The 23,069-nt window shown below is 39.7% G+C and overlaps 2 pseudogenes; both read left to right on the top strand.

Moving 5' to 3' along the window:
* The first annotated feature begins 9,468 nt into the window (after positions 1-9,468).
* On the top strand, positions 9,469-16,840 carry LOC136153960 (developmental pluripotency-associated protein 4-like; annotated as a pseudogene).
* Positions 16,841-17,146: 306 nt separating this feature from the next.
* Positions 17,147-18,554, top strand: LOC136153961 (poly(A) polymerase alpha pseudogene; annotated as a pseudogene).
* The last annotated feature ends 4,515 nt before the right edge of the window (positions 18,555-23,069 follow it).

The following is a 23,069-nucleotide window of genomic DNA, read 5'->3' on the forward strand; positions in this document are numbered from 1 at the left end:
CTAGGAGGGATTGGGGGCAGGAGGAGAAGGGGATGACAGAGGATGAGATGGTTGGATGGCATCACCGACTCGATGAACATGAGTTTGAGTAAACTCTGGGAGTTGGTGATGGACAGGGAGGCCTGGCGTGCTGCAGTCCATGGGGTCATAAAGAGTCGGATGTGACTGAGCGACTGAACTGAACTGAACTGGACGGGACCAAGACACATAGCATTAGTGACATGCTTCATACCACACAGCATATAGGTATAACTTTGGGCTCAAAGCAAAATCCCCTGAATGCTATATCTTGGTTCCTTTCTAAATACTCCCACCAGCTTTTTCCATGTATCCCAAGTAGAAACAGAAATGGAATTTTTCTCCTTCAAATGATTCTACCTCTATGTAATTATTTGCCCATTCTTTTTGAAGGCAGGTGGCATGGTTATAAATGCATAGTTTGTGGATTGAGAACTGAGTTCAAATTCTCCCTTTGTCTCATTTTTGTCAGGATGACTTTGGGCAAAGCTTTAATGTCTCTAAGTCACAGTACTGAAGATATTGCAATATATATATATAACACAATAATATCTACTTATACAATTGTAGGTAAGAGCTAAATTGATTGGTACCTGAATAAACAGTAATTCTAATTTCCCTCTATATCTACTTTTAATGAATGTTTGTTTCACTTAGGACATCATTCAGAATCTATCACCTGTGAATGAAATCTATTCTTGTGTGGTCTACTGTAACTCACACAATTTTAAATTATCATCTAAACATCAAAAAGCCTGACTAAAAGTGAAAAGATCCTTTTTATAGATAGTCTGAAAAAACATCCTTGGTAAAAGGGGGAAATAGAATTCATATTGTTTCACTTTGACCTATTACAGAGAGGAGAATACTTTCCTGATTGTAGTGTTGAAAATGTTTTAGTTGGCATACCAGGTTCAGTGGGAGGAAGTTATTATGACTTTTGCTGTGTTTAACTAACATTTGTGCAGCACCAGGACAGTTTACAAATTGCTTTCACAAAAAATTCTGCCAGATCAATCTGTGATCACAGGCATGGTAGCCTTGGGCAAGTTTCTCTCATAGCCTCAGTTTATTCTCCCGTAAACTAGAGAAGAATGTTTTCCCATCAGAGATCCTAGCCTGATCTGTGCATGACAACCATCATCATCACTGCAATTATCATTCTAGGGAGAAAGAAACTGAAACGACACTATGTTTTAGCATGTGACACTAGGCAATGTCTGCAGAATGATGATGATGATATTTGCCTCACCTGCCCACATTTCAAGGATGCTGTGAGACTAAAATGAAACTGCAGATGTCAAAAGTATCTGAAAACTTATAGGGATGCAAAAAATAGGGCACAGGGAGGTAAAATAACTTGCCAAGAGCACAAAGTTTATAAATGAAATGTCACAGCCAAGATTCAAATTCATTCACTCTTTCTGCATAATCTGTGCTCTTAGTCATGTTATTTTGCATCTTCAATATAAAAATGATATTGATATACATTTATATATGATTATATATATAATTATCATGATGGGTATAGTATGGTTATTTTTGGCAGATTTTATCATGTCATTTAAAATTATTTATGTCCTTATCCATTTTCCCTACAGTCTCTGAGACTTTCAAGGGCACAATAATAGTTTCCCAGGGATGCTATAACAAATTATCACAAACTAGGTGGCTTAAAATAGAAATTTACTCTCTCACAATTCTAGAGGCCAGAAACATGAAATCCAGGTATGAACAGGGCCACATTTCTTCTGAAGATTCTAGGGAAGAATCCTTCCTTGCCTCATGGCTTCTGGTAACTGGCAATCCTTGGAATTCCTTGGCTCGTAGCTGCGTCACTCCAATTTCTGCCTGCATCTTCATACGGCTGTCTTCCCTCTGCATTTCTCTCTCTCTCCAAAACTCTGTCGGCTTATGAGAACACTGTACAGGGGCCACCTTAATCCAGTATGAGCTCATTTTTTTAAAAAATCAAAGTATAATCAACTTATAATATTATGTTACTTTTGAGTGTACAGCATAGTGATTCCATACTTTTATAGGTATACTTCATTAAAAGTTACTACAAAATAACAGCTAGAATTCCCTGTGCCGTACAGAGTATCTGCATTGCTGATCTATTTTATACATAGTAGTCTGTATCTCTTAATCCTATATCTCTATCTTACCCTTCCCCTCTTTCCTCTCCCCACTGGTAACCATTACTTTGTTTTCTGTATCTGTGAGTCTGTTTCTGTTTTCCTATGTACATATTCATTTATTTTTTAGATTCCACACATAAGTAATATCATATGGTATTTGATATTTCATCAAGCATAATATTCTCAGGTACACCCATGTTGCTACAAATGGCAGAATTTCATTCCTTTTTATGGGTGAGTAGTAATCTATTGTGTGTGTGTGTGTATGTGTGTACACATACCACATCTTCTTTAACCATTCATCTGTTGATGGACACTTAGGTTGCTTCCATATCTTGGCAACTGGAAATAATGCCACTAGGAACATTGAGGGGCATGCATCTTTTCAAAATAATGTTTTCATTTGTTTCAGATATATGGTAGTTCTGTTTTTAGTTTTTTTGAGCAACATTCATACTGCATTAATTTACATTCAGTGTACAAGGACTCCCTTTCTCCACATCCTCACCAACAGATGTTATTTTTGATGACAGCCATCCTCAAAGGTATGAGGCGATATCTCATTGTGGTTTTGATGTGCATTTCTCTAATAATTAGCAATGCTGAACACCTTTTCATGTGCCTGTTAACCATTTATATGCATTCTTTGAAAAATGCCCATTCAGGTCTTTGGCCCTTTTTTTTTTTTTTTTGATCGGGTTGTTTGTTTTTTTGATGTTGAGTTGTATGAGCTATTTATATATTTTGAATATTAACCTCCTATAGGTCATATCATTTGCAATATTTTCTCCCATTCCATAAGTTGTCTTTTTGTTTCATCAGTGGTGTCCTCTGCTGTGAAAAAGCCTTTAAGTTTAATTAGGTCCCAGTTGTTTATTTGATCTTGTTTTTACTTCTTTGGCCTTAGGAGATAGCTCCAAAAACTACTGCTACAACTTATGCCAAAGAGTATTCTGCCTATGTTCTATTCTAGGAGTTTTATCATTTCCAGTCTTATATTTAGGTCTTTAGTCCATTTTTAGTTTATTTTTGTTTATGGTATGAGAGAATGTTGGAATGGGTAGCTGTCTGGTTTTCCCAGCAGCACTAATGAAGAAATTGTCTCTTCTCCAGTATAGTAGATTACATGCCTGGGTTTATTTCTGGGTTCTCTATTCTATTCCATTAATCTATAAGTCTATTTTTGTGCCAGTACCATACTGCTTTGATTACTATAGCTTTGTAGTATAATCTGAAGTCAGGACAGATAATACCTCCAGCTTTCTTCTTTTTCCTCAAGATTACTTTGGCAAGTTAGAGTCTTTTGTGATTCCATATATTTTTAAAAATTATTTGTTCTAGTTCTCTGAAAAATGTCATGGGTATTTTGACAGGGAGTTCATTACATTTGTAGATTGCTTTGGGTATATGGCCATTTTAGCAATAATAGTTCTTCTAATCCAACAGTACAGGATGTCTTTCCATTTCTTTACATTATTTTCAATTTTCTTCATCAGTGTTTTATAGTTTTCAGAGTATAGGTCAGTATGATCTCATCTTAACTAATTACATCGACAACGATCCAATTTCAAATCAAGGACACAATCTGAGGTTCTGAGTGGACATGAATTTGGGGGAAACACTACTCAACCCAGTATATGCACCAACTGTGTTTAATTTTTTACCACCTTCTATGCATGTAGCAGTGTAAGGTACATATAGATTCAGCCAGACATAGCTTAGTGGTTGGGCATGCAGGTGCTAGAGTGAGACTGCCTGGGATCATATCTTAGTTGCGCCTTTACTAGCTGTGAGCCTTTGGGCAAAGGTTCCAAACTCTATGTGCATTGGAGTTCTAATGTGAAAACAGTACTTATTTCATGAGGTCTAATGCGATTTAAATTTGTCAATTCATGACAAGTGTTTAGAAAAATCATTAGCCCATAACAAGTGCTTAACAAATAGTATTAGCATTTATTTTTAGAGGAAAAAACACAGCATTTGCTAAATAAAATAATGAAATCAAGGAGTGTCAGAAAGCACTGAAAACAGCTTATGTTCAAGCTGTTGATATTATAAAATATTGTCACATTAGCCCTTTCTCTGTGCATGGTCTTTTTAGAGCATGAATGAACATTCAATTTAAAAAAGAAAAGGGCTATAGGAGCAAAGACAGTGAAAACAAAAGCTTGCTTTTCCTTCTCCCTCAAGGGGAAAAAAATTCAACAGAGCCATGAAGAAGCAGTAATATTTCTAAGAGACCAATGCTAGGAAAATGGAATTGCTTTTCTGAAAGAAAAGAGATTAATACCTGGAGGGTCTAAAATGTAATTATGGTATTGATCTCAAGAAAGCCTTGGCTGGATCTATGTTTTTTTCCCCTTTTTTGCTCTCCAGTGTCATGAAAATGGGCTCATATTTAAGAGTCTGCAGATTGCAAATATCAGAACATCACACATCAAGACAGGCTAAAAAAAAGTCTGTTAGTGAATTCTGGGAGATATCAAAGTGACATTCAATGTGCTCAATGCATGGTGCTCCTATTGGTTCCCTCTTACCAGGAATTTTCTTAATGGCTTTGGTGACTGGTTTAACAAGCTGTTAATGAAGTGGCAAGACAACACCAGGCTACATATCAACCTGAAGTTACTGTGTCCTGGCTCCATCCAGCCTGTGGGTTGACTGCAGGGGTAATAGAACTCTAAACCTCAGATTAAAAATGAATTAAGGTTAACTTAACAGTCCCACTTTCCTTTCTAGTCCCACTGACAATATGATCTTTTCTTGATTCCAGCTATATCTTCTCAGCTACTTTGCCTTCCAAAGTATTCAGAATCCGACAATGACATTCACCTTTCCCATTTAGTTGGAAAAACAAGCAATCCAATGTTTTGCTGGGAGCATTTGGTCACTTCTAAACACAATAAAAGCCTTGAAACTGATGACTGGGGACTCTGGATTTTTATGAAACAGTCTTAAGTAATTATGAATATTTTAGGGGTACTTTGGGGCACTTAGTGGGCAAGTTGGAGCTGTATTTGAGACCTTTTGGGGATCTGATTCTATGGTTATATTTTTACTACATCATTCAGTGTTCACTATTAGTGTTCCACATTCTCCTTCATAGAGAAACTATGCCAACTGCAGATAACTTAAAGTGGCTGGCTCTTATTCTGGAATGGGAATGAGAAATAAGTCTAGGAAAAAAAAAGAGGGGATGAAAAATATAACGTTGCATGCCTGGTTAAGGACCTTGGGATTTCTCTCGTAAGTAATGGTATGCCATTATAAGGTTTTAAGCAGGGGAGGAACAAGATTGATTTTGCATTTCAGAACATAATTCCGGCTGCAGAGTATAAAGGAGATTAGACAAAGATGAAAGAGAGGTGATCTCTAAAGTTTTTAAATTAAATATTCCTGTTGTAACTTGACAAGATTCATCTACTGCTGAACATAACCTAAGCAAAGGAAGAAAACTTCTGGCCTAGACAAAGACATAAACAAAATAGATCCTAGAAATGTGGATACAATTTTTTACTAGTTAAAATTTGTCTAAATTCACCATGTTATCAGCTAAAAATTCAGCAACATTTCACTTCTGGTTACAATCAAGATTTAAATATTGTACACAAAACAATACAGTATTATCACTCTGTGGTTATAGGATTTAGCATTGGATAGGACTGGGATCAAGTCTCAAATGTGTCATTCTCTGTCCCTTTTTGTCTCAGGTCCTTTGATGTGTTGCTTTTTCTCTTACAGTCTCAGATTCCCCATCTGTAATGGCAATAAAGATAGCAACACCTGATTTGCAACACCATTGTGAGATTCAAGTTTGTAAAGTGTTAGAACTATAGGATTTGTAGCAAGGGTCTTGTCTCCCAAACTCAGGGGCTTTCTTTACATGTGGAGAGAACTTCCTGGGGTATTTCTTCTGGCCTCTCTCAGCTCCTTCCTGGAAAAGTGACTGAATCTGATTGGGAAGTGTGGAAGTGTTTTCCTGCCCGCTCCTCTCTCCTTTCTCTTGGGGAATGGCTGATCTTCCAAAATTACATGTTGTACTCTGGTCTTGCCATATGCTTTCAACATAATGGAAATGTTTCCCATAAAGGAAATGTTTTCAACATTTCCCTTTAGGGAAAGCCCACGGTTCTTCAGCATGATGTATGACTCAACAGATAAGTCTGAATAATTCTACAGAGCAGAGCTTTAGAGCCTGCACACCCACAGATGGAGATCACATTTTCCAATATCAGCACTATCTGCAAAAAAAGTGACACAGGTATATACCACACAGAATGTGTCTTTGGTTAATGTTTTCTCAGGAAAATGTCTCGGTTTTTAACATCAAAATTTCACCTGAATACTTTACAGGGGAATAAGGGTTGTATTAAAAAATTACATTTATGCCTTAAAAATCAATACAACCTTTTTAACAAAAGAGTGTGTGAGAAACATTCTCAAGTTTCACTCCTAATACAATTGGCATTTAGAATAAATCAAGTTTGGATGAATCAGAAGCATGCAGAGACATTGTGATGTTCTCCAGAGTGTCAACAAAGGCTAGGATGTTATTGGCACTAAGAGGTGACTGTGACAAAGCAACTGCTTGTTAACAACCATATTAACTATTGGTGTCAAGGAAGCCATGTTTTAAGCATTTTACCTCATAATATGACAGTTTGCTCTTTACATATGGGCATTTTAATGTGCTTTAGTTGGTTGGGGGCATGGGTTGATTAGTAATACATAATATTTTTTCCCACTTAAAATAATTGGGAAAGGGATCCTTTAGAATTTGTGTGCAGAACATATAATTTAACTAACAGAAAACCAGTATTAAGCAAGAGATGTCTGCATTTGGCCTTCCCATCTGCCTTACCTATCTGTCTGACTTTTCTTTTTTTTTTTTTTTTTTGATTTTTTTTTTTTTTATTTTTTATTTTTTTAATTTTTTTATTTTTCAGTGGGTTTTGTTATACATTGATGTGAATCAGCCTGACTTTTCAATTAGTTCACAACTCAATGGAAAAAGCAGACAGCTCTTTGCTGGTCTCCACTAATAAATTAAATATGGCAAAAGGAACAGGATGTCACTTCTGGGATCAGGTTACAAAAGACTGTGATTTCTGTCTTGCTCTCTCTTCTCTTTATTACTTACTTGCTCTGAAGAAGCAAGCTCCATGTTGTGAACTGTCCCACGGGAAGGCTTATGTGGCAAGGAACTGAGGGAGGTCTCTGGTCAACACCCAGCAAGAAACTGAATCCCTTCAGACCCTATGAGGCCCATAAGAAACTGAAGGCTGCCAATAATCATATAAATGGTCTTGGGAACAAATCCTCCACTGTTTGAGCCTTGAGTTGATTGTAGTCCTGGCTGACACTTTGATTCCAGCTTCGTAAGAGACTCTGAGCCAGGGGATCCAGTTAAGCCCTGTACAGATTCCTCATCCATAGAAACTGGGCAAAAATATATGTTAGTTGTATTAAGTTGCTACATTCTAAGGACATTTATTGTGCAGCAATAGATAACTAATACATTCAGTAAATGAATGCTGAAGCAAGATTAAATGCATGACAAATTATTCCCCAAAGAGCTCAACTGATTTGAATCCTTAGGTACTTACTGCTAGGAAATCAACCAAGACTTTCTGAATCTGCTCTGGTGTTTATAGAAAACTAAACAGGGCATGAGCCCCAAAATTGGATGAATCCCATCAGTGTAAATCAAGCCTAAATTCAGAGAATTTCTTTCTGGAAAGGAACTTTGAGGTCATCAGCCAAATGCCCTCATTTTATAGAAATGGAAACTGAGGCTCAGAGGCACTATGTGACTTGCCCATGGCCACAAAGTCCTTGGAAGTGTCAGAGTAGATCCAGGACTTCTGGTCCCTTCTCCAGGGCTCTTCTGCAGCATCCCATGGCAGTGTTTAGAGGACAGGAATATGAGAAGGGCTGCAGAAACTCTGATTATAGAAAGTAAGGCTCAAGCGGGGCTAGGAAGAGTAGGTTGGATGAGGGAAGGCATTGCATGCAAGGGGTGTATGACAGAAAAATAGTGATGGGATGGCACCTCATGAGAATTAAAATCTTCATGGTTTGGTCAATTAACTTGAAGATCATGTGAAAGCTAAGGGTGGGAAGGCCTTGCAAAGAAATTGTACCCTTAAGGAAGAGAAGTCAGCAGAGGAAAAAGGACAAATCTTGGTGGACAGATAAACCAAGCAAGGAATATTCACATGAGACTTTATAGCAGGTAGCCAGAGTGAATCTGGAAGTAAGAAAAATGGGTAGGCAGTGGAGGTGGAATTGGATAAAAGGCAGTCAAAAAGCACAAACTTCAGTAATAAATAAATACTAAGAATGTGATAAGCAACTTGATAAATACAATTAACACTACTGTTACACATGAAAGTTCTTAAGGGTAAATTCTATGAGTTTTCATCACAAGAAAAAAATTTCTATTTCTTCAATTTTTTATGAGATGATGGGTGGTCACTAAACTTGTAATCATTTCATGATGTAAGTTCATAATGTTAAATCATTACACTGTACATCTTAAACCTATACAGTGCTGTATGTAAACCTCATGTCAATAAAACTGGGAGGAAAAAAGAAAAAAAAGGCCAGCAGAAAAAGTTAATGAGCATCAGAATTTGGGAAACTTGCTAGTTTCCCAGTCTTAAAGTAGAAGAAAAGAGGAAGGGCTTACATCTATAGATAGAGGGCTCAGATCTGTGCTTATAATGTTGCAAAATCCTTACCCAGATCTTGTGACAAGAGTATTGTCATTGTTGTGACCATATGAGCTGCCAGATAAGGTTATATTGTGATCCGTCTACAAAGCTGTACAACACAGCCCTGTGATAGTCTAATAAGGCTTTGTGAACTAACATGTAAAATTAACCCACAAGAAGTCAACAGTAAAGAAATTATTAGGAAACTGTTTTCTTTAAATTACTAATTCTTCAGACCCAGATTAAAGAATCTTAAATGTAATAATAGCTGATCATAATGAGGTTTGGTAGGTTCTGCCATAATTCTCTGACTCCTGACACAGACATAAGGGCATCAGAGAGGAGTCAAAAGGACAGTGGACTGCAGTCACTAGTCTGGTTTCTAGTTCAGCATGACTGAACCTCTCTGCACTTCATTTTCTTCAACTGCCCACTGGAGATAATAAAAGCTGCCTGTCCCATGTCACAAAGCTTCTGTGAGGGCTGAAGTTTGAAAAGCATAAAAGAGCTGTACAAATTCACGGCTATATATAAAAAAGGTTCCACTAAGTTTTCTATTGTTGTCACAAAAAGGCCTTTTTTTTCATTCTATAATGGCTTTCTTCACAAAGAACAAAGAGGTTCAAAGGCTAAATTACATTAAATTACATCACATTGTCACAGCACACGCAATAAATAATGGGGCTTAAGATGACTCACAAAGATAATCAGATCAGGGCCCTACAAGAGCACAACACTCACTTCCTATGATTCTAGCCAGTGAGAAAAGGCAGGGAATTTAGTCTTTAGGGTTTCAGCCACGAAAAAAGCACCAGAATCCAAATGATGGAAGTAGGAGGAAATGGTGAGATGAGCCTGGAGATGGCCCATGTGTATTAGTTGAGGTAACTTGTGTGTGTGTGTGAAGTCACTTTAGTTGTATCCAACTCTTTGCAACCCTATGGACTATAGTCCACCCATGGGGCTCCTCTGTCCACGGGATTTCCCAGGCAAGAATACTGGAGTGGGTTGCCATGACCTTCTCCAGGGGATCTTCCTGACCCAGGGATGAAACCTATGTCTCTTCTGTCTCCTACACTGGCAGGTGGGTTCTTTACCACTAGCGCCACCTGGGAAGCCCTAAGGTAACAATAGCTGCTGTAATAAGACAAGCCCCCAAATCTCAGAGGTTTAGCACAACAGAAGTTTATTGTTCTTCACTCCTGCTAAGTCCAAATGGGCATTCCTGATGCGCAGGTAGCTTTCATCTCTTTCAAGCTGTGATTTGGGACTCAGACTCCCTTGAAGGCTTCAGCATCACCATGGACATAAAGGCCCACACTGAATTGTCTGTCTGTCTGATATGCAGAAAAAGACAGGGAGAAGGAGGAATATCAGTTTTGAACCATTTATGCATGGAGATGACACACATCACTATCACATACATTTCTGTAGTGAGAATTTGTCATGTGGTTCCAATAGATACAAGCAAGATAAGAAACATAGATTCTGGTTTGCCAGCACCAACTCAATGCTACAACAAGGGAGCTCAAATTTTGGGAAAACCAGTAGCATCTCTGCCTCACCTGGGAACAGAGAGAACACAGATCTCTACCATTTTGCATTCTTTTCTTTTCCCAGCATTTCTAGATAATACACACATTAAAAGTTTTTATAGCTAGAAATGTTACCAATAAAATAAAGAGCATTGCTTGGAAAGACACTACCATTCATCATTAAATCGTATGAAAATAGTCTGGCATAGCTCTAAATCTGAGATCAGATGTAGGTAAGCTTATGGTAAGGTGTCATTTAAAAATAAAAACAACAACAAGCTTTGAAGTCAAGTCAGGCTGGATTCTAATCTCTGCTCTAATCCAAATAATATGGGATTCTGCACAGTTTACTTAACCCTTCTAAACCTCAGCATCTTCAGAAGCAGTGTAAGCTTCATGTAGGATGGCATGGAAGGTGCTTGGGCCATAAAAGTCATGTGCAAATAAATTAGAAAGTTCCAAGCAGGCAAAATTTATATGCTATGAGAAATCAGAATGATGGCTACCTTCAGAGGGAACTATTGACTAGGAATAGAGTGAGAACGGCTTGTGAGATGCAAGTAGTGTCCTCTTTTGAAATGGGGGTGGGTGCCTGGCAACAAAGTGCCAGTGTCACAAGGCGTGTGCAAAGTCATTAAGTTGTACTTACAACAATAAAAAGGTTTTTTACAAATAGCATCCTTCCCTTGAGAGACTCTCAAAGTGTTTAAATATTGCTCCTGAATGCCACCAGCCTTTGAAGAGGGGTGGGGTGCAAAAAGGATCAGGAGGAGAGAAATGTGAAAGCAAGCCATAAAGAGGGAGGTGAGATGGTTAGGATGCATAATAAGGATGCAGAGTACCAAGAACGAGAGATATCTACCACTTTTCTAAAAAATGCCATTTTGTGTTATGTATCCCAAATCCCGGACAATAACAAAAGGGTCCAAGCCACTGTTACACAGTGACATTGGTATTCTTATTTGGGGTAAGTTTTAATGCTGCTAAAAATACAAATCTTTCCTATGGGCACTCCACAACATGTCTTCCAGATTATAATGTGTCTTTCTGTTCCATATGCCATCCTGTCATTTCTGTCATTGTGATTCTTCTCTCCTGTGTCAGTTTGGGGAGCTAGGGTTATATGTATGTGTGTTTATTGAGAGGGAGGAGAAGGTGTTGATCCTGACTAATGCTAGTCCTTGCAATCTATATCACTTACCCCGATCACCAATGAGGCCCTCCAACATCATGATCATATAAAAGTCATTCTCTGCTAATATCACCCCAGATAGCCTAGCTTCTACAGTGGGAACCATGCAATAACTCAAGCCCATGCCCACTATACTTCTATATACATAATGAGACACCTATCTACAGCCATAAATACATGGTAGTTATTACATAGTAACAAAGGGTCACTGAGATTACAACACTTGAAGTCACTGATCAACACATTTGGCTTCATTTTATAAGTATTTTGTAAATGTTAGCATTAGTAGGACCCTTGAGAAATTACTTTCCCATGTAATCGATAAAGAAAACTGAGACGAAGAGAGTTGAATAACTTGCTTTAAAACTTAAAGATAACTGTGGCAGAAAGAAGACAAAATTCCAGATGTTCTGACCCCTCTCCCTCAGCCTCTTCACTACCTCTTAAATAGCTTCTGTTGACCTCCACATGTCTTGGGCATAAAATGAACAAGATTCTAGCATCCTCCATTTCCCATTTCAATCATAAGCCCCTAGATCTGATGTCTATATAAACACCTATCTTGGCTTTGGCTTACAACAAATGTATTGAGATAATGTTAGGGGTTTCTGAAGAAAGCTACATCAGTTAATATTTTATTTCTTCAATTGTTGAGTTTTTCCTTTCTCCTTTTTAAAAATATTTTGTAACGTAAAGATACAAGAATAGTATAAAAACCCTTATATAACTTTATCTAGGCTGATCAACTTTTAACATTTGCCCAACTGCTTTATAACTCTCTCTTCCTCCCACTTTCCTCATCCTCCTTCTAACCCTCTCTCTTCTTCTCTCCCTCCTTTCTCTCTGTCTCATACACATTATTATTACTTATTCTTTAAGAGAAAATATAATTATTGCTATTTTTCTCTGAGAGTAAGTTGCATAAATCATGTCACTTTACCTCATTACACTTCAGTGTTTACTTCCTAAGAGCAAAGATATTTTCTTACAGTCACAATATAATTGCCAACTTTAAGAAGATTGATACTGTCACAATTTTCTATTCTATTGCCCATATTCCAATTTTTTCGATTGTCCCTATCAATGTCTTTTAGAACATTTTCCCTACCCAGTCCTAGACCTAATCCAGTATGATGTGTTACATTTAATTTTCATGCATCTTTACTCTTCTCCAATCTGGAAAAGTTCTTTGGTTTTTCTTTTCTTCTATGATACTGACATTTTTGAAAAATGTAGGTCTTTTTGGTAACAGAACATTCTTTGACTTAGATTGTACAAGTTAGTTTCTGCTATATAATAAACCATCCCTAAACTTAAAAGCTTAAAACAAAAATTTATTAGAAGAAAAATCTATCATTTCTCACAACTCAGCAAGACAGCTAAACAATTCTTCTGGTTTGGGCCACCTTGGCTGGGGCTGGATGGCCTAGGATGCCCTCTTTCATGTGTCTGGAAGTTGGCTGAACACAGGCTGGGGTGACAAGGATGACTTAAGAAGTCATGAGGCCAGCCTGGAGTCAGTGAGGGAGAGAACGCCGCTAGATCGTGGATAGAAGTAGAAAAATTGTAGCCATTTTCACAGTGTATCATAGCAGGGGATAAAATTGTTGTTGTCATTTTTAAGGAAGAAAATTTGCTATTAATGGAAGTAATGACAAGACAAAAGCCTCCAAAACAGTGATACACATACAGCTAAATGTATGACTTGAAAGAATTTGAAATGAAGATGCAACACCAGTAAGGGAAAAGGATCTATAACACAAGCTGACTAGGAAAGGGTTTGTCACCTGGATTGTTTTTACTGGTCAAAGGGGTCACATTTTAAAGGCTGTAAATGAACTGGAATGCTCACCCGCTAAGCTTAAACGCACTCAACACAGATAACTGAATGACAGAGAGTTCTGTGTAGAGTGATAGGTCCCTATTACAAGAAAAACAACACAGAGAGAATGTTGATAAAGGGAAACTGATCCTCCCCTTCCCATATGCTCAGTGCTGCTAGGTAGCAGGGGAGGCCCTGGAATACCACGCTCTTTTTCTTTTTTAAATAACAAAATCTAGACTTAAGTGTGAAATTTCCAGACTTCTAAATATTGGTTTAAGTATTTGTAAGAGCACATTTTCAGGCTGAGTTAGGCCCAAAGGCCATATTTGAAAACTTGACTTTTCTAAACTAAAATTTAAAAAATCAACCTATAAGAACGGAGAGCATTTAAAAATTGAATACAAGAAATACTTATCCGATCCCCTTATAGAGATATAATACCTCTCTTAACCGGTGACTGTGTAAAACATACTTTGATTTGTGCTCAGTAACTAAAAGACGCAGCATTGTGTATATAGCAAGGCTAAACCTTTATGTTCCATAACTATTGTTTTTAGCATGATATATCCTATATAGAACAGTCCAGTTCAGTTCAGTCACTCAGTCGTGTCCAACTCTATGCGGCCCCATGAATCGCAGCATGTCAGGCCTCCCTGTCCATCACCAACTCCTGGAGATTACTCAAACTCATTTTCATTGAGTCGGTGATGCCATCCAGCCATCTCATCCTCTATCGTCCCCTTCTCCTCTTGCCCCCAATCCCTCCCAGCATCAGGGTCTTCTCCAATGATTCAACTCTTCGCATGAGGTGGCCAAAGTATTGGAGCTTCAGCTTCAGCATCGGTCCTTCCAATGAACACCCAGGACTGATATCCTTTAGGATGGACCGGTTGGATCTCCTTGCAGTCCAAGGGACTCTCAAGGGTCTTCTCCAACACCACAATTCAAAAGCATCCATTTTTCAGCATTCAGCTTTCTTCACAGTCCAACTGTCACATCCATACATGATCACTGGAAAAACCATAGCCTTGACAGATGGACCTTTGTTGGCAAAGTAATGTTTCTGCTTTTTAATATGCTATCTAGGTTGGTCATAACTTTCCTTCCAAGGAGTAAGCATCTTTTAATTTCATGGTTGCAATCACCATCTGCAGTGATTTTGGAGCCCCCAAAAATAAAGTAAGCCACTGTTTCCACTGTTTCCCCATCTATTTCCCATGAAGTGATGGGACCAGATGCCATGATCTTAGTTTTCTGAATGTTGGGCTTTAAGCCAACTTTTTCACTCTCCTCTTTCACTTTCATCAAGAGGCTTTTTAGTTCCTCTTCACTTTCTGCCATAACAGTGGTGTGATCTGCATATCTGAGGTTATTGATATTTCTTTCGGCAATCTTGATTCCAGCTTGTGCTTCCTCCAGCCCAGCGTTTCTCATGATGTACTCTGTATATAAGTTAAATAAGCAGGGTGACAATATACAGCCTTGACGTACTCCTTTTCCTATATAGATAGTACTCTGTAATACTGGCATAGGCAGTCATTCAAGACACAATGGAAAACTGACAAAGGATAAGACTATCACACAATTTCTGAAACCAAAAGCCTGAATTTCTTTCTTACCTAAGTAAGGGAGAGTTTTACTAGTCAGGTAGAGTCTCCGTGAGAAAAATAAACTGCTGATTTAGGGGATGGGTTTGTCCAGGTTACATTTGTCAAAGAGACAGGAGTGCTTAGCCTCAGAAATGTGAAGAATCAGCAGCTTTCCATCAGCTGACTGTCAAAGTGTGAGATTGTTGCCGATTGGCTGCTATTCAGAGAGTAATTAGTGATGAATAAAACTGATCCTATTCTGAGGTTTGATTGTTACCATGGCTAGAGAGTGACCTGTCATTCTCCAGTCCCCTTAGAGAGATGTAAGGGCTTTTGCGAATTAGCAGAATTGTGTAGAACAATGGAAGAAAGAAGATACCACAAGGGTTACACTGCCACAGCTGTACATGGGCATGTACACTACTTCACAAGGAGCTGAGTTTAGTACCACATAGGGTAGAGCTTCTCTGTGAAGTCATGGCTGCCCAAGTAAAAAGTCTGGGCTACATCTCATCTCAATCTAAGAAGAGCTCTATCAATGTATATGGGGAGATCTTGCTCCTCTGAAAGGTAACATTCCCAACATCACAAACTACAAAAACTGTAAGTCCACAAAATGATGTTCTATTAACAGCATAATCTAATTACCCCAATACTAGCACAAAAGGGGAGAATAAGAGAGAGCATGAGATACTGAAGAGAAACAAAAGGAGAAAGAAATAAGAAGCAAAGGTAAAGCTAGTCTTATGTCTTATTACAACTATGTTTGAAATCAGGAAATATATTAAACTTCAGCCAGCTGGACAGCACTCATTTTTTATATACTTCTGTGAAAGAGTTCATGAATCCCATGACTAATTTTTTAACCCTTATTGATAGCATGTCCCTAGCTTTAAATTAAATAAGATGTGGACTACCTCTTTAGAAATATGAAGCACAGGTTAAGGGGAAAAAAACCTTCCAGAACAACTCCACAGAGAAATCTGAAGAACATATGAGTTGCAGGCTTACATCAGTAGAAGCTGAAGAGGGACCGGGAACTTCTGCTGAAGCAGAGATAGCAAAAAAACTCAGCACAGGGGACCAAAAGAAAAAGAGATACAAAAAATAGCACAGCCTGCGGTCCAGGAGACACATCACAATGGTGTGACGGTGTGAAACCTCCGAGGACACCGACGCAGATCCCCATCCCCCCTCTTCCTTCTGTCCTGCCGCCTGTCAACCTGGTCCACAGTGACGTCATTCAAGCTTGGTGCCAGCAGCTAAAGCTGAGCACCAAAGGCCTGAAATTAGATGGATATAAACGACTCTGTGAATATGCTTACCCTCATCAAAAACTTTCCTGCCATGGCACAGGAGGCCAGGATCCTGTCACTATGGAAAAGGATAAAGATAGAAAAGGGGGAGCTACCACTGGAATGCTCTGAAGGGGCTGCTCCTCCTGCAGAGGGGCCACCTGCCCTTGAGGGAGCTCCTCCGCCTCTTGAGGGAGTTGTATCAACTTCTGCCCCCGACTCAGAAGCTGTGTTTGCTGCCTGGAGCAGGATGACAACCAGGGCCGTGAAGACGGAGCCAGTACGCTCACAAGAGACTTGTGAGGTCCGGTGGTGCGTGGTCCACGGGAGAAGTCTCCCAGCTAACACAGATGGCTAGGTTCATTTACAGTTTCATGCTGGGCAGGCCTGGGTGCCTGGAAAGCTAAGGAGGGTGTCTGCACTCTTCCTGATACCTTCTGGTGATTTTCCACTCCCACACCTGGAAGACAATATGCTGTGCCCTGAGTGTGTACACAGGAATAAAGTATTAACAAAAAGCCTGCAGTGAGATCATAATAGCAGAAAAGGATACAGCTATGATTATAATTAATGATAGAGAAGTGACTACAATCAACTCCACAGTGACTTTAGACTTTAGATAGTGGGGCCACTCCACTCTCTCCATGCGTCCGGCTTCCAGGGTGCACAGCCTGCTTACAAGGTCACGTGAAGAAAGCAAGCCTGTGAACTGATGGGAAACACAAGCCGAAGTGACTGTCTCTCCAAAGATGCCCAGCCCTAAGGGAGCAGAGGATAAAGGAGATGGGGACATTGAAAAATACTAAGTCACCGAATGGAATTAATTTGCTTGAAAATGCCTCAAGTAAATTTCTACATTGGACAAGACAGATCTCATGGGCAACAGTTGCAATTTGGTCATGTACACCTCAACCAGATATTCAACTTTATCATCACCAGGCATGGTACAAGCAGAAACGTGTTGTCACTGACAATATTCTTGCCCCAAAGAATCTATTCACAGGGAAGCAATCAGTCCTGCTGATGCCTCTTGTCTCAGCGTAATTAGGTGAGCTTACCTTCTTTTTGGTGTCAGTTACTTAGATGCACCCATCCATATGTAAACATTCACAACCTATGCACTTAAGATGTCTATATTTTATGTATATGTGAGTTATATATAATTTTTTAAGTGTTCCGGATTGAATAATACATTATAGTGCCTCTAGTAAAAAGGCAACTAGAAAATTTTAAAATTAAAACTTTTATTTTAAAATAAAAATACTCTAGGCCGGAGCAGGAGTGAGGCTGGACCAGGGCTGAGGCAGCGGACACCCCTCCTTCCCATCTCAGTGGATCCTGCCCAGAGTAGGGGGTGGCTGCAGGCGAGGAGGGCGGAGTACTGAGACAAAGCTGTTTGCAGTTACAAAGCAGGGATCTCAGCAAACACCCACCACAGAAGGACTGTGGCGTTTCTTCCCCCTCCCGCTTAGCAGCCCCCAAGGAGACTAACTGCCTACTTACACAGAAACTAGTGGAGACTCTGAAGCCCTTTGGGGTTTTTGAAGAGAAAGAGGAAATTCAGTGCAGGATTTTAATTTTGGGAAAATTAACCTGGTGAAAGACTGGATACGAGAAATCGGCGAAAGCAAGAATCTTCCGCAATCTGTAACTGAACATGCTGATGGGGAAATGTTTACATCTGGATCTTACAGATTAGGAGTGCATACAAAAAAATGCCAATATCGATGCATTGTGTGTTGCACCAAGACATGTTGACTGAAGTGACTTTTTCACCTCATTCTATGATAAGTTGAAGTTACAGGGATAAGTAAACGATTTAAGAGCTGTTGAAGAGGCATTTGTACCAGTTATCAAACTGTTTGATGGGATAGAGATTGATATTTTGTTTGCAAGAATAGCACTGCAGACTATTCCAGGAAACTTGGACTTAAAACATGACAATCTGCTTAAAAATTTACATGTGTATAAGAAGTCTTAATGATTGCAGGGTTTTGATTTTGTTGCAAATCAATGAAATGGTTTTATGAGATGTTTTACATCTAGTATCAAACACTGACAACTTCAGGTTAACTCTGAGGGCTATCAAACTGTGGGCCAAATGCCACAACATCTATTCTAATATATTAGGTTTCCTCGGTGGCATCTCCTGGCATATGCTCGTAGCAGGAACTTGCCAGCTTTGTCCAAATGCGATAGCATCAACTCTTGTACATAAATTTTTCTTGGTATTTTCTAAATGATATGTGTTTAGATTATATTAAAATAAAGTTGATTATAGACACTGAAAAATAAAATAAAAAAAAAGAAATATGAAGCACAGGTTAGATCTCTTGTGAGATTCCCTTCTCCTGACTTTTCATGTAAAGAGAGTCCTAAGGAGCCTTAGAAAATTGGGGGATCTCCAAAAAGGACCACAGGAAGTAGGTGAGCTGAGAAGACCTTGCTGGGTGTTCAGTAACAAATGATAATGCCACATATCCAATCAGTTTTGTATCTATCTGACCCTTTCAGTGGGAATTTTGTCTCCCCTTTCCACAAAATGTATAGATTTCATATGGCTTTTAAAACTATATACCAAGAGAATGTGTTATTTCTCATAAATACTCATTAATCCATTCATCCCACAAACTGAGCATTTACTAAGGGTATGCCGGACTGGATGAAGCACTAGCTGAAATCAAGATTGCCAGGAGAAATATCAATAATCTCAGATATGCAGATGACACCACCCTTAAGGCAGAAAGCAAAGAGGAACTAAAAAGCCTCTTGATGAAAGTAAAAGAAGAGAGTGAAAAAGCTGGCTTAAAACTCAACATTTAAAAAACAATGATCATGGCACCCGGTCCCATCACTTCATGGCAAACAGATGGGGAAACAATGGAAATAGTGACAGACTATTTTCTTGGGTTCCAAAATCACTGCAGATGGTGAGTGCAGCCATGAAATTAAAAGACACTTGCTCCTTGGAAGCAAAGTTATGAGCAACCTAGACAGCATATTAAAAAGTAGAGACATTACCTTGCTGACAAAGGTCCCATCTAGTCAAAGATATGGTTTTTCCAGTCATCATGTATGGATGTGAGAGTTGAACCATAAAGAAAGCTGAACACCAAAGAATTGATGCTTTTCGACTGTGGTGTTGGAGAAGACTCTTGAGAGTTCCTTGGACTGCAAGGAGATCCAACCAGTCAATCCTAGAGGAGGTCAGTCCTGAATGTTCATTGGAAGGACTGATGCTAAAGCTGAAGCTCCAACACTTTGGCCAACTCATGCGAAGAACTGACTCATTGGAAAAGACCCTGATGCTGGGAAAGATTGAAGGCAGGAGCAGAAGGGGGCGACAGAGGATGAGATGGGTGGATGGCATCACCGACTCAATGGACATGAGTTTGAGCAAGCTCTGGGTTGGTGATGGACATGGAGGGCTGGCGTGCTGCAGTCCATGGAGTTGCAAAGAGTTGAATACCACTGAGCAACTGAACTGAACTGATAGCCTTCAGAGCACAACAAAATTCATCCTTGTGCTCAAAGCGCCATAGCCTTAAAAGAAGAAAAAGACGCAGATAAATTTACACACCAGGTGAATACAGAGACAGGATCAGTGCCTGAAGGAGGCAGGTATTTGAAAAAGCATCATTCCTTGAGGACACTGAGAATTCACTAAGGTGATATTCGAATTGGATCTGGAAGGAAAAGAAAAGATTTGCCAGGAAGGAAGCTGTATGTCCAAGGACTCATTAGAGATTCACTTTGGTTAATTAATCTACAGGATGAAGGTTCTTGGTGGGAAACGGAAATTAAAAGTAGGTCTGGCCTTGGATTTGGCAATATACTCTCAGTCATGATAACAAAAACACAAATGACAAAAGAAAAATTAGATTAATTGGACTTCATCAAAATTGAGAACTTCTGTGCAGCAAATAGCACTATAAAGAAAGTGAAAAGACAGGACTTCCCTGGTGGTGCAGTGGTAAAGAATCTGCCTGCCAATGCAGGGAACATGGGTTTGATCTCTGGTCCAGAAATATTCCACATGCCACAGGGCAACTAGTCTGTGTGCTACAACTGAACCCATGTTCTAGAGCCCACAATGAGGTACCCTGCACCACAATGAAGAGTAGCCCCTGCTCATCACAACTAGAGAAAATCCATGCGCAGCAGCAAAGACCCAACACAGCCAAAAATTTTTTTAAAAATAAAGAAAGTGAAAGACAACTTACAGAATGGGAGAAAATATTTGCAAATCATGTATCTGATAAGGGTTTCATATCCAGAATATAGACAGAACTCTTAAAACAAAGCAACAAAAAAAGATAAATCTATGTGTAAATGGGCAAAGGGCTTGAAGAGACATTTCTTCAAAAAAGTTGTACAAAAAGCTAATAAGCACATGAAAAGATGCTCAATGGCATTAATCATTAAGGAAATGCAAGTCAAAACCAAAGTGAGATACCATTTCACATGTACTAGAATGGCTACAATAAAAAAAAAAAACAGAAAATAACAACTAGCAATATTAGATGTAGAGATGACAATGATGTAGATATATTAGAACCGTCATACCGATGCAGGAAATAGATGGGCTCCACGTTGCATGCATGCTCAGTCACTTCAGTCATGTCTGATCCTGTGAGACCCTGTGGACTGTGGCCCGCCAGGCTCCTCTCTCCAGGGGATTCCCCAAGGCAAGAATACTGGAGTGGGTTGCCATGCCCTCCTCCAGGGGATCCTCCGACCCAGGGATCGAACATACTGCGTCTCCTGCATCACAGGCGGATTCTTTACCACTGAGCCCCCTGGAAAGCCCTGTCTCTTCACTTTCTTTATGGTGCCATTTGCTGCTGGGCTCCAGGTTAGACATTTACAAGCAGCCTCCGGTTTGCATTTCCTGAGGCAAGAGATAGGTGGGCTCCAACTGAGGCATTTACAATCAGCCTCCAGTTTGCTCTCCAAAATGGAAGTAAGAACAGAAACAGGGTAAATAGCTAGTAGTTGTCTGTTGTAAACACCTTAAGGTAATAGTCACGGCAAGGACAAAGAGGGGCAAAATCCTGTTTGAGTAAATGATTAAGGGATCTCTGCTCCCCCATTCTTTTGGGGCAAGGGAGACATTACACGTGTGCAGAAAGGCTCTTTGTGGGTCAACAGTCAAGAGATAACTCGAGGCCATAATGAGTCTTGCTTATCTCAGAAGCCTTCACTTTGAGATCCATCTTGGCTGAGGGGTGCATGCATATCCCAGGGGAGGGTTCCAGGGTAGGTCAGGTGTGGTAAAAGAAACCAGATCATTGGCCTGAAGGAAGAGAAAACCTGGAAGAGCTGTCAAATATAAATGACTTAACCATCTCTTCACTGCACTCCTCCTCACTAAGGGGGACACCCACACCCTTTACTCTCCCAGTGAGCATCTCTGCCTTGTTTCTATCTCAACTAAGCTGTTTCTCTAGGTACTCTCCCACTTGTTGCTGTGCTAATCTCTAATAATAAACTTTGTACCTGCATTTACAGTTTCTGCCTCCATGCATTTTTCACTGGGGGCAAAGATCCAGGGAAAATTAGTTTCTAGCCTCTAGCCCTTGCTGATCTGGTGGCTAGGATTCCTGGGTCTCATCCAGGCTACCCAGGTTCAATTCCTGGGCAGGGAATTAAGATCTCACTCCATGCCACTGCTTGCTGCTGCCTCGCTGAGATCAATACCTCCCTGAGGGGAATGTAAAACAATGCAGCCCCTGCGGTAGTTACTCAAGAAGTTAAACACAGAGTTATGATACAACTCAGCAATTCTACTCCCAGATATTAATATAGACCCAAAAGAACTGAGAGCAGGTATTCAAAGAAAAACTTGAGCACAAGTATTTATAGCAACACTATTCATAATCCCCCAAATCTAGAAACAACTGAAATGTTCTTTCACGAATATATGGATAAACAAAATGTAGTATATCTATAAGGGGTTTCCCTGATAGCTCAGCTGGTAAAAAAAAAAATCTGCCTGCAATGCAGGAGACCCTGGTTTGATTCCTGGGCTAGGAAGTTCCCCTGAAGAAGGGATGGGTTACCCACTCCAGTATTCACAGGCTTCCCTGGTGGCTCAGGCAGTAAAGAACCCACCTGCAATGCAGGAGACCTGGGTTCAATCCCTGGGTTGGGAATATCCCCTGGATGAGGGCATAGCAACCCACTCCAGTATTCTTGCCTGGAGAATCCCCATGAACAGAGGAGCCTGGCGGGCTACAGTCCATAGGGTGGCAAAGAGTTGGACACGACTGAGTGACAAAGCCCAGCACAGCACAGTGTATCTGTACAATGAATACAATTAAGTAGACATAAAATATATGTACTGTTACAGAGGTAAACTTCAAAAGTTTTAAAGAGTAACATAGCAATTTAGTATTTGTGGAAGAGTCTAGATAATTGTAAATATTACAGAAGGGGAGAGTGGTGACAGGGAGGTCAGTTGCAGATGATTCCAGAGATGATAAGGGTCTGGATTAAAGCATGGCAGAAGAAGTAAAAAGGCTAAGCTTTTTATGATATAAGCTTTTGAAACAGAATGGGGAGCAGTTCATGATTGGGTGCAGGGTGAGAGGTCAGAGGAGTTGGGGACACAGTGCTGGTAGAAGATGGTATTGTTACCCAGGTTAAGTGATAGCACCAGGAACAGGTTTGAAGGGAGTCCTGGCACTTAAACCTTCACAGACTGGGGGAAGGTGTGTAGACAATGGATGAGCAGCATGATTATGACATCTGGGCAA

This window comes from Muntiacus reevesi, chromosome X (genome assembly GCF_963930625.1).
Source record: "Muntiacus reevesi chromosome X, mMunRee1.1, whole genome shotgun sequence".
NCBI lineage: Eukaryota > Metazoa > Chordata > Mammalia > Artiodactyla > Cervidae > Muntiacus > Muntiacus reevesi.